This window comes from Podarcis muralis, chromosome 1, assembly GCF_964188315.1.
Source record: "Podarcis muralis chromosome 1, rPodMur119.hap1.1, whole genome shotgun sequence".
Classification (NCBI taxonomy): Eukaryota; Metazoa; Chordata; class Lepidosauria; order Squamata; family Lacertidae; genus Podarcis; species Podarcis muralis.
The window spans coordinates 6,279,944-6,295,547 of NC_135655.1; the positions used below are offsets into that span (position 1 = coordinate 6,279,944).

A 15,604-nucleotide genomic window follows, 5' to 3' on the forward strand; every position below is an offset into this window, starting at 1 on the left:
CGGCTGCCCTCTTCCCTTTTGTATATTTTGGTGTTCTTCCACCGCCCTGTGATCCTCGGAGCAAGGGCGGCATAGGAAATGAACCAATACCAATAATAACCCCCATAAGCGTGGCGCTGGGCCCCAGGGCCTTGCCCGCGCCGGGGCTTGTGTGGGTGTCCCGGGGGCTGAGCTTGGCCCTGGGCCCCAAATCCACTCAGCCCCGCGGCGGCCTCGGAGGCCTGCCCGCCTGTCCCTCCCTGCCCCTGCTGAGGCGGCGGGGAGCCGGCGAGGCCCGCCGGTCGCAGCGGGCGCCTGGTCGGCCCAGCCCTGCCTGCCTGCCTGCCGCCGCCGCAGCAGCCTCCCCCGGCGGGCGGCGCCCCACTCGGCGCCGCTGCTCCGCCCCGGGCCTTGGATTGGCGGGAGGCCGCGGCTCCTCCCAGCGCGGGTCGGGGGCCGAGCGAGGGAAGCGGGACGGAGGAGACGTCGGCGAAGGTAGCGCCGGAGGAGGAGGAGGAAAGAGGAGGAGGAGGAGAAGCGCCGCCGCCGCCAGCAGAAGCAGAAGGAGCGTCGGAGGCCCCAGAGCCGGCCCCTCGCCAGGTGAGGCGAGGCCGCTCCCGGGAGGGCCCGCGCCGGGGGCTCGCGTGGAACCCGCCGCGGGCCTCGGAAACCACAGCGGGGGGCTTCCTTCACCCCCTCACCGAACCAACCCTCGAGGGCGCCCTTGGGAGCCCCACACCCCCAATTCCCGCTTTTCAGCGCTATAACAGGACCTGCCCCCTATATGAGGGTTTTCCCCCCCTTGAAGGCTTGTAGGGGAATTATCCTTCCCTTTTATTGGGGGGGGATGATATTTGAGGCGGGGTCGTTCGGGTTTCAGCCTCATTTTGGGAAAAGGAATCCCTCCCCCCTGCACCTATTTTGGGGTGTCTGTGGGGTCGAGGCGTGGACTCGAGGTGTCTCCATCCTTTTTTTTTGTTGGGGGTCTGGACCTCCTTCTCTTTAGCTTTGGGGGGTGTGGGGGCTTCTCCGTATTCAGGGCTTAAAGAGGGGGGGCCCTGCAGGATTTGGGCTGCCTTTGCATTTCGGGGTTGTTGTTTTTTTTGTGTGTGGGGCGGAGGCTTCTTGTCCCCATTCCCCACCCCACCCCCTGCTGGAGTGTAGGAGGGCCCCTATATTTAGGATTTTGTCGTGCTTGGGGAATATGGAGTTGGAGTCCCTGCTGCTTCCAGGGTTTGGGATGATGGAGAGATTTTCTCTTTCCAGGAGGCAGGGATTTGGGGTGAGTTCTCCTTTCTCCACACTCCTATTCTTTCCCTTTCCCCCTACTCTTCGGGATTTGATTCTGTGCCTTTTGAAGGCTTCCCTTAAGCCAAAAGGTTCCCTTAAATTCGAGAGAGGAGGCTTGACCCTGCTGCTCGAATTGCAAAGACTTCCTTGTTCCATCACCAGGGACCTCGGAGGAGCTGCACATCTCAGCCCCTTTTTTTGCTTAGGGGATTAGGAAACTGGAGCAATTGCCAGCCCAGGTCCCAAAAGGCTCCTTATGACACGATGAATTTGCAGCACAGAAGGACCGTGCAGCCTGCGGATCTTGGCCTCCCGCACCTGGGAGCAAGCCCTGTTGAATTCAGCAGGATTTACTTCTGAGTAGACATGATTGCGATTATTTTGCTGTTGCATTTGTTGATCTCTTTTCTTACAAAGGTAGCTCTTTTGCACTGAAGCCAGTTAAAAGGCAATAAAAACCTAAAACAGGCAATTTGGTGCAGTTAGCAAAAGGAAAAAAGGCAGGACTACAAGTCATGCTTGGTATTGTGCCGTCCGTTAATTTAAATGGGACTTTATTTGTTTCTGTGTCTGTATATAGTTAACTGGACATGGTTCCAAAGATTTCAGTGAGCTAGCATATATTTTGCCCTTCAGTTTACTCACTTATTTTTGTAATTTTAAACTTGTTTCAAACTGGATTTACTAATGTGTTTTAATTGTTGCTTCCCGCCCTGGGATCTTAGTGTGAAGGGCAGGCAATAAATTGTAATGGTAATAATAAGGGAAACCCTGTATGCCTGCGTACACAATTTTTCTCTTACCTGCGCAGGTAATTGGCTTTTGTGACGTGTCATGTGCTTCTTTCCAAAGGGAAGGTTTGAGTAGGGACTGTGGACTCTTAGTGCTGGAGTCCTCAGTTTTTATTCCTTGGCTGTAAAAATATAAGGTATGTTCGGGCATCTCTGTTTGGTTTGAGCTATGAGGAATCCATGATGGGCATGACTGTTTACTTTGAGTTGGTGGCGTGGTATTCCTGTGGTAGAATATGTGACTTTTCACCAGTGCACACTTGTGGATATTAAGAATGACTCCCATAGTGTTAATGCATGTGTTTTAGGGTGCTCCCAGAGAATAAAAATGAATGGTGTTTTTGCTAATGCTATACAATACTAGCATTCTTCTAAGCTAGTTATGCAATATGTGATCTTATAAAATGTACTGACTACTGTACCTTAGAAGAGCTAGTTCTTTGGGGGGGAAACTACATCTTTCCACTGCTACCCCTTTAACAGAGGTTCCCATGGCTGCTTCTGCCAGAGGAATTTCAGCCATTCATCCCTTTCCCTTTAAAGAACACCTGCCATTGCTATTGATGCTTCTGGGGGAAAGCAATTACCCCATAACTAGGGTTCCTGCCAGCCAGCTTAATTTAGGAGAGCATTACCTGCCCATGCTCCTTTTTCCACAAGGGCTCTCACACCAATGTAGCTGCTACTCCACGGAGGGAACAGATGAAAAAGAAGGTGATGCTGATAATAGGGTTGCCATATCTTGAAGAACAAAAAAGAGAACAGCCCGAGCTGGTGAAAGAGGGGCGCTGGTGTATGAGGGCACTGTACCAGTGTGCCTCTTTTCCCAACTTGGGCTTGAGCTGGCAGTGGCTACAGTGTGCAGAGCCGCCTGAGCCAACCCCCAAATAAATAAATACCCCCCCCCCAAATCACAGACATTTCCTTTAAAATGTAAAAATCCCCCTGAATGGGCCTGTTGGTCCCCCCAAAAGAGGACATGTCTGGTATTTCCCAGGCATATGGCAACCCTAGCTGATAAGGAATGTGCTAATGGTGCCTCATTCCCTTGAATCTGTATGGGGTCCAGCTGTAGAGGGGATCTGTCAGTTTCACCTTTTGCTGCTGCATTAGAGCCAAGCTGTGCAGGCCTCATATTTAATCTTTAAAAATATTAAGTTGGCAAGCTTTGTTCCCTTCCTCTCTGCTGTCTTGCTACAGTTTTCAGGTAAAATGGTGCAAAATTGAGAGACCCCTTGGGAACTCAATACATGGGTACATGGGTGAAGGTTGCACACTCTCCCTGACTGACTCCAGCTACAAAAGCTGAGGCTGCTAAACAGGCTCTTAAGCTGCGGTGTTGTTTGCGGGGTTTTTTAGTTGGGTTGGGTTGTTGTCACTGTTGGGTTTTTGTGATTTATGTGGAAATTCTTCAGTTTGCTTGTTTATATTTTGATGTTTTATTTGTTGCTTATGACTACTTCTGCTATGTTGCAGTTATGTATTTTTTCATGTTCTAAGCCGCCTGGAGCATGATTCGAATTGTGGAAAGGTGGCAGACAAATAAATATACAGTGGTACCTCGGGTTACATACACTTCAGGTTACATACGCTTCAGGTTACACACTCCGCTAACCCAGAAATAGTGCTTCAGGTTAAGAACTTTGCTTCAGGATGAGAACAGAAATCGTGCTCCAACGGCGTGGCAGCAGCAGGAGGCCCCATTAGCTAAAGTGGTGCTTCAGGTTAAGAACAGTTTCAGGTTAAGAATGGACCTCCGGAACGAATTAAGTACTTAACCCGAGGTACCACTGTATATGCCTGTATGTATCCAGTGTTTGAAATCAGCGAGCCACATTTTGCACCTGTCTTCTGACCACTTGCGACCAAGTGAAGATGTCGGGGCACCAGGATGGCGCATGACGTCTCCACCATCTGGAGGTGCATTCCTGGGGAATCATTGGATCTGGACTGTTTTCACACACTAATACCCCATCCTGTAGAATTCTATCAGTTATATTTTATCTGCACAACAGAATGAATTTCTGGAACCAAAATGCTTTTTCTATGCAGCCTGAGCAGGAGCAGTCTCCATTAAGAAGAAGAAGAAGTTGGGATAGTCCACTGTATACGGTATGTGGACTTCTCCCTGGATCAAGGGACTTTTCTTCTTTAAGTTATCAAAGCTCTTAACCTAGCTCAGGGTTGCCATCTGAACTAGCCAGATGTTTAACTGATGATCAATCACAGTCAGTCCATCATTTGAAAAATAAGACATTAGAGCCATCTTGCCCCCAAATGGCAAACTAGACATTCTGTTTTGGCACATGTAATCTTGGTTTCAGGAGCCATTTGGCTCCTAGATTATATATCTGAGTTCCTAACACCAAATGTATTATAAGCCATATATCTGAAGCAAGGGAGGCCAGAGTGCTACCTTGGACCACACTTGAAAATCATATAATTATGGCAGAAGCTCCAAAGTAATGACTGGGAGAAATCGAGACTGAACCTTTCTCCCTAACATTCTAGATAACTTGCATAGCTGAGTGCTGAAATATTCCATTCCCACCTGCGGCAGCCTGAAGTGGATCAATCCAGGAGAAGCTTTACTATTTGATTTTACTGAGAGTATAAACTGGTCCTTGCCAGTTTCTGTGTCCACAGTACCAAATTGCCCATCTTGAGTTGCCTGATGTTAGGAATGAAATCCATGCCATACAAACTGGCAGTACAGTGTCTTAGCGGTATTTTTCTAGGTGGGCTCTGCAAATGCAGTCTATTAAAATGCAGTGGACATTTTTTAAAATAAAAAGTGATGCGTATCTTTGCATCCCTGTTTTCGTGCTTGTATGATCAATTCTGTTCCCTTCCCTTTCATGCTCTCATTGCTGTGTGGCAGTTACATAAAGAGCGTATTGTGGAACTGGATTGGACAGTGTCGTCAGATGCGCAGTGACACTTCAGGATTCACTGACGATGCTCTGCAATGGGCTCAACACAGCGTGCACCGAGTGAGCTGGCACCAGGCTTTAAATGCTTGGCACATTAGTGTCTCTTTAAAAATTCCTTTTCTTGAAGCCTCGGCATTGCGCTCATACTAATTGCATGGTTTTGGGTAGGTTAAATATGCTTATGCCATTTTTAAACAAAGGGCATAATGACAGTAGCTAGCGATTCTTGCTTTGGTGTTTGAGGCTTAAAGAATGTCTACGATGTGCGTTTTGAGCCGCGGTTCCGAATATGTTATTAGGATGCCAGCCTGAATCTTTTATTAACAAACGGAAGAATGTGACCCCAGGTTGCTGGGGTGGTGTGCGCGTGTGCGCGCGTCTGTGCGTAAGGATTTTTTTTAATTTTTAGGTACAGCCTTTCTCAAGTGGTTCTACCAATTAATAAGCCAACATGTTCCCATGAATAGAGTGATGGGAATTCACAGCGAATGCAAACTTGAGAGCCATATCAAAATGTGTTGCATCTTTTTTTCTATAGGAGGCACTTGCTCTATATTTCCACCCTGCCTTGCTTCTCCACCCTCCCACCCAAATGTTCTTCTTTTAACAAATGGACCAAATGGACTTCAGGACTCTTCCCCCGACGATGCCTCTCACCAGCCCTGCTCCCCATCCTCCAAAGTGCCTTCACCTGGCTGGAATGTGTCCTTTACCTGTGATAATTACTCCATATTTCCTGGATGGAGAATTGTGTGTGGGTGTCGGGAACCTCTGACAAAAGCCTGAAGCCTTTGACTTCTGTGTTGCTGGAATACAGCGGACTGTACAAAAATGAGGCTTGCATCTGTTTCTCTGCCTACTTTTGCCTCTGGTCCCACCCATGATTTGCATGCGGCCCCTGGAAGATTGGCCATGGCGGAATGTGGTCCTTGGGCTGAAAAGTTTCCCTGTCACAGCTTTGACCCAAACATGGTGGTTTGCGAAGTGGGCCCCTTCCTGCCTGCCTCCTAGTGAGCAGTCCTTCGTTAAATAAATTTTCATTCCCTCCTGTATACCCTGATAGGGGAATAATAGAGCTGCTCCCCACATGTCTGCTCAAAGAGCTTGGCTTCTCTACAAGCTGGAAAGGAAAACCGCAGTGTCTCTACAAGGAGAGCAGATGCAGACACACACACACACTCCATTATGTAGGTGTTGGTTGATTGAGAACACAACTATTCAATGCATCCTCTCTGTCTTGAGAGCCCTGAGCTTTTGCTCTTGCTTTTCACCCAATAAATGTTCCTGGTGGTGTTGTTGGTTTCTGGATGGCTGGGGTGATGGGCACTTCAGGGATCTCATTTGAAACCTCAGTTTGGCTATGGGCATGCTTGTTGGTCTTCTGAAATATCTCAAAGATGGAAGTAATAATGGCTCAAGCCAATAAGACAGTGTTAGAAACTCAATTATACAAACTAGGCGCCAAATGGCTCCTTAAAGCAGGGTTGTTGTTGTTGTTTAGTCGTTTAGTTTTGTCCAACTCTTTGTGACCCCATGGACCAAAGGATGCCAGGCACTCCTGTCTTCCACAGCCTCCCGCAGTTTGGTCAAACTCATGCTGGTAGCTTCGAGAACACTGTCCAACCATCTCATCCTCCGTCGTCCCCTTCTCCTTGTGCCCTCCATCTTTCCCAACATCAGGGTCTTTTCCAGGGAGTCTTCTCTTCTCATGAGGTGGCCAAAGGATTGGAGCCTCAACTTCAGGATCTGTCCTTCCAGTGAGCACTCAGGGCTGATTTCCTTCAGAATGGAGAGGTTTGATCTTCTTGCAGTCCATGGGACTCTCAAGAGTCTCCTCCAGCACCACAAACAGGGTTACAGTCGCCAAAATGAAATGCCTAGTTGCTGTTTTGGGACCAGATGGTTCGAAAGTCATATTTTTCAGTATGATGTTTTGGTTCCTGAAATTCATTCTGATTGTGCAGATAGAATAGAATGAATAGAATTCTACAGAATGTGTTGCCAGTGTGTGAAAACAGTCAAGATTCAAGGATCCTCAGGCATGCACCTCCAGGTGGTGGAGACATCAGGCGCCATCCTGGTGCCCTGGCACTGATAGCCAGGTGGAAAATGCCCCTCGCGCCTGACGAATTTTGAATGCTGCGATAAGGATACTGTAAAGTCGAAATAAAAGACTGGTGCAAAGCGCCTTACAAGCTAAAAGCACATTTGAACTTTAGGGGCAGGGGCTGCCGGTAGTTTAGTGCCTAACTGAGCTCCATAATGAATGAATGGTCTGGAGTGCATCGTTAGCCAAACTTGCATTTCCCACCTTCTCTTTTCCAGGGTTTGTTATGCTTACAGGATTATGTGTGACTGTGCAATGTTTTCTCTTTACGGAAGAGGGGAAAGCATGGTGTGGCTTACTTATACATAGAGATGAGCTGTATTTTTTGTGAATTAGGTTGGCTAGACATTTGAACTCATCAAATCAAGGGTAGCTGTGCCTCTGACTGCCTGAATCTGTTTGGAAACCAGCCGGGTGGCCTGGAGGGGATCTTGTAGGCAAGCACACAGAGAAGCCCAATACTCTGGCTGCCTTTCCTGTTGCTCCTGCACCACAGATCCCTACTAAAAAAGGTAAAGGTACCCCTGCCCGTACGGGCCAGTCGTGTCCGACTCTAGGGTTGTGCGCCCATCTCACTTAAGAGGCCGGGGGCCAGCGCTGTCTGGAGACACTTCCGGGTCACATGGCCAGCGTGACAAAGCTGCATCTGGCGAGCCAGCGCAGCACACGGAAACGCCGTTTACCTTCCCGCTATAAAGCGGTACCTATTTATCTACTTGCACCCGGGGGTGCTTTCGAACTGCTAGGTTGGCAGGCGCTGGGACCAAGCAACGGGAGCGCACCCCGCCGCGGGGATTCGAACCGCCAACCTTTCGATCGGCAAGTCCTAGGCACTGAGGTTTTACCCACAGCGCCACCCGCGTCCCTACTAAATGAGACTTAGGATAAGTGGGGAGAAGGCTTGGTCAGGCCCTGACCTCCTTAGCTTCAGAGACTATACCATCAGGTGCCTTCAGAGCATCTGATAGCAGCTTGCAAGCTAATGATGGGGGATAATAAAACCCCCTCTTCAGATGCTAATCCGAAGTGTTGGTCCCAAGGCCGACATAAACTGGGAGTGGAACATCTGGCGTAATTTGTGAGCAGCGCCTTCTTAAGAGAGTAGGCAATACACTGCAGCCTTTCTACGGTTTATAGCTTCTCTCCCCAGTCATAACATGTAACTCTTCTCTCCCCAGTCATAACATGTAAATGCACTTGTTCCGATCATAAACGTCGCTTCCCCTCTGGACTTTCGCTTGTGATGAGTTTGGCCTTTGAAACCATAGCTGGCAAGTTCTCTGCTGTGCATTTCCTCTTTAATAAATGGATAATCTTTTGCTTCGGGGACTGGGTGTGTTTGGGATACTGAGTGCAAAGAGGGAAGGAGTGTCCAGGCAGCCAGGGAGTGAAAGAGTCTCATTCACTAGCTGTGCTGGCGCTGCATCCAGCTTGTGCCTGCTGTTGCATGGCACTGCCTATCAGCGGTTTTTATTGGGTTTTCAGTAAACGCATGGCAGCAGCTGAAATAAAAACTAGTGTGATGAACAGTCATTAAACAATCAACGCCACTCCCTTACGCTCACCCTGTTTCTTCCTAGTCTTGTGTGAGTCGCTCCCTTCTAGAAAATATGTATTAAAAAAACCTGGGCTCAGATCTCTTTGCACACTCTTCATAGTATATGGGCCGTTGTTTTTGTTGGCATCCGTCTGACTCGATAGACAATGGAGCGCTCCTCCAGGGCTGAAGTCAAACCGCTGCGTTCGCAGTACTGAAGTGACCCCCGGGGTCCAAGCCTGGCCAGTGTGCATGGAGGTCCTGGGCTGCCCAGAGAAAAGACCCCCCTCTTGGACTCCAAAGGAAAGCAGAGCAATATCTGTGTCCAGGGCAGCTGTTTACCAGCTCCATCTGGTACGCAGGCTGAGACCCTATCTGCCTGCAGACTGTCTCACCAGAGTGGTACATGCTCTGGTTATCTCCCGCTTGGACTACGGCAATGCGCTCTACGTGGGGCTACCTTTGAAGGTGACTCGGAAACTACAACTAATCCAGAATGCGGCAGCTAGACTGGTGACTGGGAGCGGCCGCCGAGACCACATAACACCGGTCTTGAAAGGCCTACATTGGCTCCCAGTACGTTTCCGAGCACAATTCAAAGTGTTGGTGTTGACCTTTAAAGCCCTAAACGGCCTTGGTCCAGTATATCTGAAGGAGCGTCTCCTCCCCCATCGTTCTGCCTGGACACTGAGGTCCAGCTCCGAGGGCCTTCTGGCGGTTCCCTCACTGCGAGAGGCCAAGTTACAGGGAACCAGACAGAGGGCCTTCTTGGTGGTGGCGCCCGCCCTGTGGAACGCCCTCCCATCAGATGTCAAAGCGATAAACATCTACCTGACATTCAGAAGACATCTGAAGGCAGCCCTGTTCAGGGAAGTTTTTAATATGTGACATTTTAGTGTATCTTTCATCTTTGTTGGAAGCCGCCCAGAGTGGCTGGGGAAACCCAGCCAGATGGGCGGGGTACAAATAATAAATTATTATTATTATTATTATTATTATTATTATTATTATTATTATTATATATTTGGCTGGAAGTGTCTTCTGTCTAAAACCCTGTCACATGGAAGATGGAGTAAGCTTGTTTTTTCCTGCTCCAAAGGGCAGGGCTCAAAGCAATGGCTTCAAGTTACAAGAAGGGAGATTCTGACTAAACATCAACTTTCTGATAAGAGCTGTTCAGCAGTGGAACAGACTCCCCCAGAATGTGGTGGACTCTCCTTTCTTGGAGGTTTCCAAGCAGAGTTTGGATGGCCACCTGTCATTGATGCTTTAGTTGAGGTTCCTGCATTGTGGGGGGTTGGCCAAGATGACCGTTGGGGTCCCAACTCTACAATTCCATGATCCTGGAGGGCTGCTGCCATGAGTGTAGACAATGCTGAGCTTAGATGGACCAATGGCCTTGACCTCCATGTAAGGTAGCTTCCTATGTTTTTGTATCTGTTGCAATAGGACTTCACACGTTTATAGAACAAGATACTGGGACATCATGAGAACCTACTGATCTAGACACTGTCTGTTTCCATTGTCAGGAGGGCTGGAGCTTGGGGGAGACCTGCTGTTTCAGCAGTGAAGCAGTTCAGACTGATAGCTGCTGATCCTTGCCATATCCACACTGGCTTCTGAATGTTGTATGCAGAATACCCCGTTAGCTGGGGGAAATCTTTTGTAGGAACAAGATTGGCCAAGTTTCTCCAGCTGTGCCAGTCTGCAGGTGGTTAAAGAAGTGTCTCGTAAAAATCTGATGGTTGACCTACAACTCACACTTGGGGGCTTAGAGTTTTGTGTGGTGGAAGAGTAGATAGTGTATTTGACCCTGAAGGCATAGAGGGGTAGCTGCAGATCATAGGGAGCTGGGCATGTTTAGCCTGGAGAAGAGGAGGTTAAGGGGTGATATGATAAAAGGTAAAGGTACCCCTGCCCGTACGGGCCAGTCTTGCCAGACTCTGGGGTTGTGCACCCATCTCACTCAAGAGGCCGGAGGCCAGCGCTGTCCGGAGACACTTCTGGGTCACGTGGCCAGCGTGCCAAAGCCGCATCTGGCGAGCCAGAGCCGCACATGGAAACACCGTTTACCTTCCCGCCAGTAAGCGGTCCCTATTTATCTACTTGCACCCGGAGGTGCTTTCAAACTGCTAGGTTGGCAGGCGCTGGGACCAAGCGACGGGAGCGCACCCCGCCACGGGGATTCAAACCGCCGACCTTTCGATCGGCAAGCCCTAGGCGCTGAGGCTTTTACCCACAGCACCACCCGCGTCCCTCCGGGTGATATGATAGCCATGTTCAAATATATAAAAGGATGTCATAGAGAGGAGGGAGAAAGGTTGTTTTCTGCTGCTCCAGAGAAGCGGACACGGAGCAATGGATCCAAACTACAAGAAAGAAGATTCCACCTAAACATTAGGAAGAACTTCCTGACAGTAAGAGCTGGTCGACAGTGGAATTTGCTGCCAAGGAGTGTGGTGGAGTCTCCTTCTTTGGAGGTCTTTAAGCAGAGGCTTGACAACCATATGTCAGGAGTGCTCTGATGGTGTTTCCTGCTTGGCAGGGGGTTGGACTCGATGGCCCTTGTGGTCTCTTCCAACTCTATGATTCTATGAGGTTTTAAGACTAAACTAAATTATGGTGCTGTTAAGACTAAACTAAATCATGGTGCTGTTTTCCTGTTTGGTGTCTGTGCACAAGGGAAGGGTATCCTGGGAGCCTGCATAGATGTAGCTTTTTGCCATCAAAATGCTATGTGTCTTTCGACCTTCTGATATGTATATTTTTAAACATAAGCTGGGGAGACACGGTTGATGATTCCCCCTCCCTGTTTCTTATTGGAGCTTAGTGGCCCATGAAAATCCAAATACGCTTTCAGTTTAGAGAAATGCTCAATTGCAAACAATAAGTGACTTTTTCAAAATGCCCTCCAGCGGCGGCAATTCCTCCTTGCGCACAAAGCAGTCCTGTTTACAACTTGGGAGAGTTATGTTAAGTGGTTTTTCCAGCAGATATTTTGAATCCTTTGAAGCGGCCTCCTAGCCATACAAGCCTAGAACATAGGTGCGAAAACCACAGGGGGTACCATTTGCTGCTCAAAAGACCTGTTCTTTCCTTCAGGGCAGTTTATTTTGCTAGTTGTTTTCCAGAAAACCCACATTATGCCCCCCCCCCTTGTGAGCAGTTTGTGGGTTCAAAGGTCACAGTAACTTAAACGTGTGTGCTTTTCTGTGCATTTGGCTGTCTGGAGGACTGTAGGAACTGAGCTGCGTGATTGGGCTGAATTAACTGCATCTGTTGCGTTTCTTGTACAGCGGTACCTCAGGTTACATATGCTTCAGGTTACATATGCTTCAGGTTACAGACTCCGCTAACCAAGAAATAGTGCTTCGGGTTAAGAACTTTGCTTCAGGATGAGAACAGAAATTGTGCTCCGGCGGCGTGGCCCCATTAGCTAAAGTGGTGCTTCAGGTTAAGAACAGTTTCAGGTTAAGAACGGACATCCGGAACAAATTAAGTACTTAACCCGAGGTACCACTGTGTTTTCTTTTTGGAAAATAATGCAGTACAGGGAGGGAACCACCAGAAGGCCCTCGGAGCTGGACCTCAGCGTCTGGGCTGAACGATGGGGTTGGAGACGCTCCTTCAGGTATACAGGACCGAGGCTGTTGGGTTGTACCCAACGGAGTTGTCTATTTAGTGCAAAGACTCCCCCCTTCTCCCCCCCAGTCCCCTTTTCCAGTCCAGAGCTGCTACAGAGGGTTGGTGGAAGGTCCAGAACAGACTGGGGCAGGGAGAGGACATGGTTTCTTTCGATATAGATCCATGGACTTTCAGAGGTGATATGGCACTCAATAGCGATTGGTAGGTCTGGCAAGTGGGGAGAGGGCCTGTTGCGCTCAGCTCCTTTGTTCTGGCTTCCCATTGAGGCATCTGGTTGCCCACTCTGAGAGCAGCACGATGCTGGACTAGATGAGCTATTCCCTTTACTCAGAAGCCAGGTGCTTTTGATGTTCTTAATGGGTGGATTTCTGCCCTTCGCTGCCACTTCCTACATAGGAATCTACCCTGTGCCGAGTCAGACGATTGGCCCGTCTAAATCAGTCTTATCTACACAAATGTTTCTCATACTTGGGTCCTCAGCTGTTGTGGGACTACAACTCCCATCGCCCCTGGCTAGCAGGACTAGTGGTCTAGGTCGGGGATGATGGGAGTTGTAGTCCAATAACAGCTGAGGACCTGAGGAACACTGGTCTACACTGATTAGCAGTGGTTCTCCAGGGTTTCAGACCAGGAGACTTTCCCAGTCCTACCTGGGATTTAACCAGGGACTTGTTGCATACGAAAGCAGATCCACAAGCAGCGCCAGGACTCTCCAGACTGCAGTTTGGAAACCAGTGGTCTGGTGGGATGCTTAGTTTCATCTTATCTCCCCTTTTTTCCTTGTCTTTCTTCGTCTCCACAGCCAGGATTTTACCCTAGCAGTTTTCATGCTTTGGTATTGCTGATTTTTCCAGGTGTGTGTGTGTGTGTGTGTTTGCGTGTTTGCTTCTATCTGCTTGCAGTTCTCTCTTTACGTTTGTGATTTTGAGCAGTAACGTCAAATGACACTCTGCTGCAGGAGAAGGTCTTGCTGATTAGAACCAGCTAACTTGTGGGGGAAAGTGAGCGAAATGCTTCTGAGGTCATGAGGGTTTTCAAAACAGCAGAATGCGCTGAGTGTAACAGCTGCAAAAAGCATCGTGTTTAGATGATGCCTGGAGTTGGGCTCTTGCCAGTTTTTAAAAGATAATTGGTTGTAATTCGACAAGCAGCGCGCTGGTTTTGCGGTGCTTGGATGCAAACCTGCGTCTGTCCTGATGGGAGCCAGAGAGGACACTCGTGATTCAGAATTCAACAGATGACAGGGTTGGCTCACTCACATGCTTCGTTCATGTGCGTCTGTGGCTTGTTTCAGCTCTTTTACCGAATAAAGAGAGACTGATGAATGACCACGTAAGCTGCTGTTGTGATTGCTCATGCATTCCAGCGGAGTCCACACACCGCTGCTCTTGGTATTAGATCAGAAGGGCTGCTTTGCTGTGTCAAAGCAGTGTCAACCTATCCCGGCACCTTGTCTGCTACCGTGACCAGCCAGCGGCTTCCAGAAGCTTACTAGCAGAACTTGAAAAAGATGGTCACCCTCTTTATCAGCCTTCCCCAACCCTGGCACCCTCCAGATGTTTGGTGCTGTGATTCCCATCAGCTGTGTTGTCTGGGGTTGATGGGTAGCGTAAATCCAAAATGGGTGGCACAGGACCTGTAAATTGTACCTCTGCATAGCCAGACCTCCAGTGAGTGACAGGCGCAACAACGCTCATCCATGAGCAGTCCCTGCTTTCGTTTGTTTATTAAATTTGTATACCGCCCTATACAAAACAGGGCAGTTCACAACACAAAGTTACAGCAGCACAAAATACTTAATAGAAATAATTACAACAATTAACAATACTAATGTATATAAACCACAGCGGACGCTCAGGTTGCGAATGTGATCCGTGCGGGAGGCACGTTCGCAACCCTCAGCGTCGCGTCTGCGCACGTGTGGGTCGTGATTTGTTGCTTCTGCGTATGTGCAAAGCGCTGAAACCCAGGAGTAACCCGTTCTGGTACTTCCGGGTTCGGCACAGTGCGCAACCCGAAAACGTGCAACCTGAAGCGTCTGTAACCCGAGGTATGACTGTAATAAAAAATATGCTCCCCAACAAAAGCCTCTAAAACAATCCCCCAGCCCACCGATACCAATACAAAAATCCAAATTAGCACATAACATTTAAAAACAACCCCACCCTCCAGATAAAACAACACCCACCCAAGTCAAAACCCCACCCTTGGTTAAAATAACCTAGCAATTTCCTGCCGGTCTGCTCATTTGCCCTCCACCAGTGCCTGCCTTACTCTAGTAGTAAAAACGGGGGTGGGGAAGCTACACAAAAAAGTAGAGTTTCTCTATTTCCCCCCCCCAAAAAAAACCCCTTTTTGTAGCTGAAGCTCTGTTTGAGCTTTATCCTGCCCATCCTTTCCTTTCCAAAGGCGGGCAGTCTGCCTCGGTTACCCTTAAGGAAGAGTTTAGCCTTAACTTGCAGCAACGATGGCGGTGAAATCAAAAGCCATGCGTGCCGAACAGCCTTGTAGTGGCTCTGCTGCTTTTAGTGCATAGGGAAGTCCCTTGTGCTTTGCTCTGACATGCGATCCCTTAAGGTGCTGCCCATCTTGGCATATACTGAAAGAATGTCGGAAATGGCACATGTAGTCCAATGGAGTCTTGCATTTGCAGCTCCCATTATTTCCTCTGGTCATTGTCTCCGGTGGGTCATCCTTGTCACTCGTTTTAGTCCATCCCATCAGTTTTTGCCTATTGCTTCTCAGAACCTTCGTTTCTGGCGATGGGCGGGGCCAGAGGCCAAAGTGGGTGGAGCAATGTATGTGGATTTTACCTTTGTTTTGCAGGCTACTTTCTACACACACTTGCACATGCCTGTACCCTTCCCCCAAGCAAGGAGTATTATTGGAGTTGAACTCGAAAGAGGGTGCAAAGAAGTGCCAGGTAGGGGTGTGGTCTAGGGAAAGGGGGTGTGGCTTGGGTGAGTCCCAGGGGCCAGATAGAGGAGGACAGAAGCGCCGCCTTTGGCTTCTAAAAAGAGGCAATTGAAATTCCGCAAGTTCAGATCTCTCATATGTTTGAAGCTGCGTTGGGTTTAGCCACACTTTCAAGTCTCAGAGGAGAAAATAAGGATAAGGTTAATCAAATACAGATATTTATTTGCTTTTTTGAAGTTCTTGATGGTGGCAATCCCTACCTTTCCAGTTTACCTCTTTCTTTCAGAGACGTGTGGAGGCCAAGAAAAATAAACTGGTACTTGCTCATTAGCTTTGACGTGAGGCACAAATAAGCCTGACAGCTTCGGAACAACTGATGCTATCAATAGTGGGGATTGTCGTCACT

At 48.7% G+C, this 15,604-nt stretch overlaps 1 protein-coding gene across 2 annotated transcripts in view; it reads left to right on the top strand.

Moving 5' to 3' along the window:
* The first annotated feature begins 382 nt into the window (after positions 1–382).
* The window catches only part of FBXO34 (F-box protein 34), a 54,333-nt gene continuing 39,111 nt past the window's right edge, over positions 383–15,604 (top strand). Inside the window, exon 1 of one of the 2 annotated variants that reach the window (XM_028727950.2) lies at positions 383–579. The gene's annotated coding sequence lies outside the window, so the exon portion shown is untranslated. Of the gene's footprint in view, positions 580–1,018; positions 1,262–15,604 lie in introns of those variants that run through there. The other variant, XM_028728039.2, reaches the window with a different exon arrangement.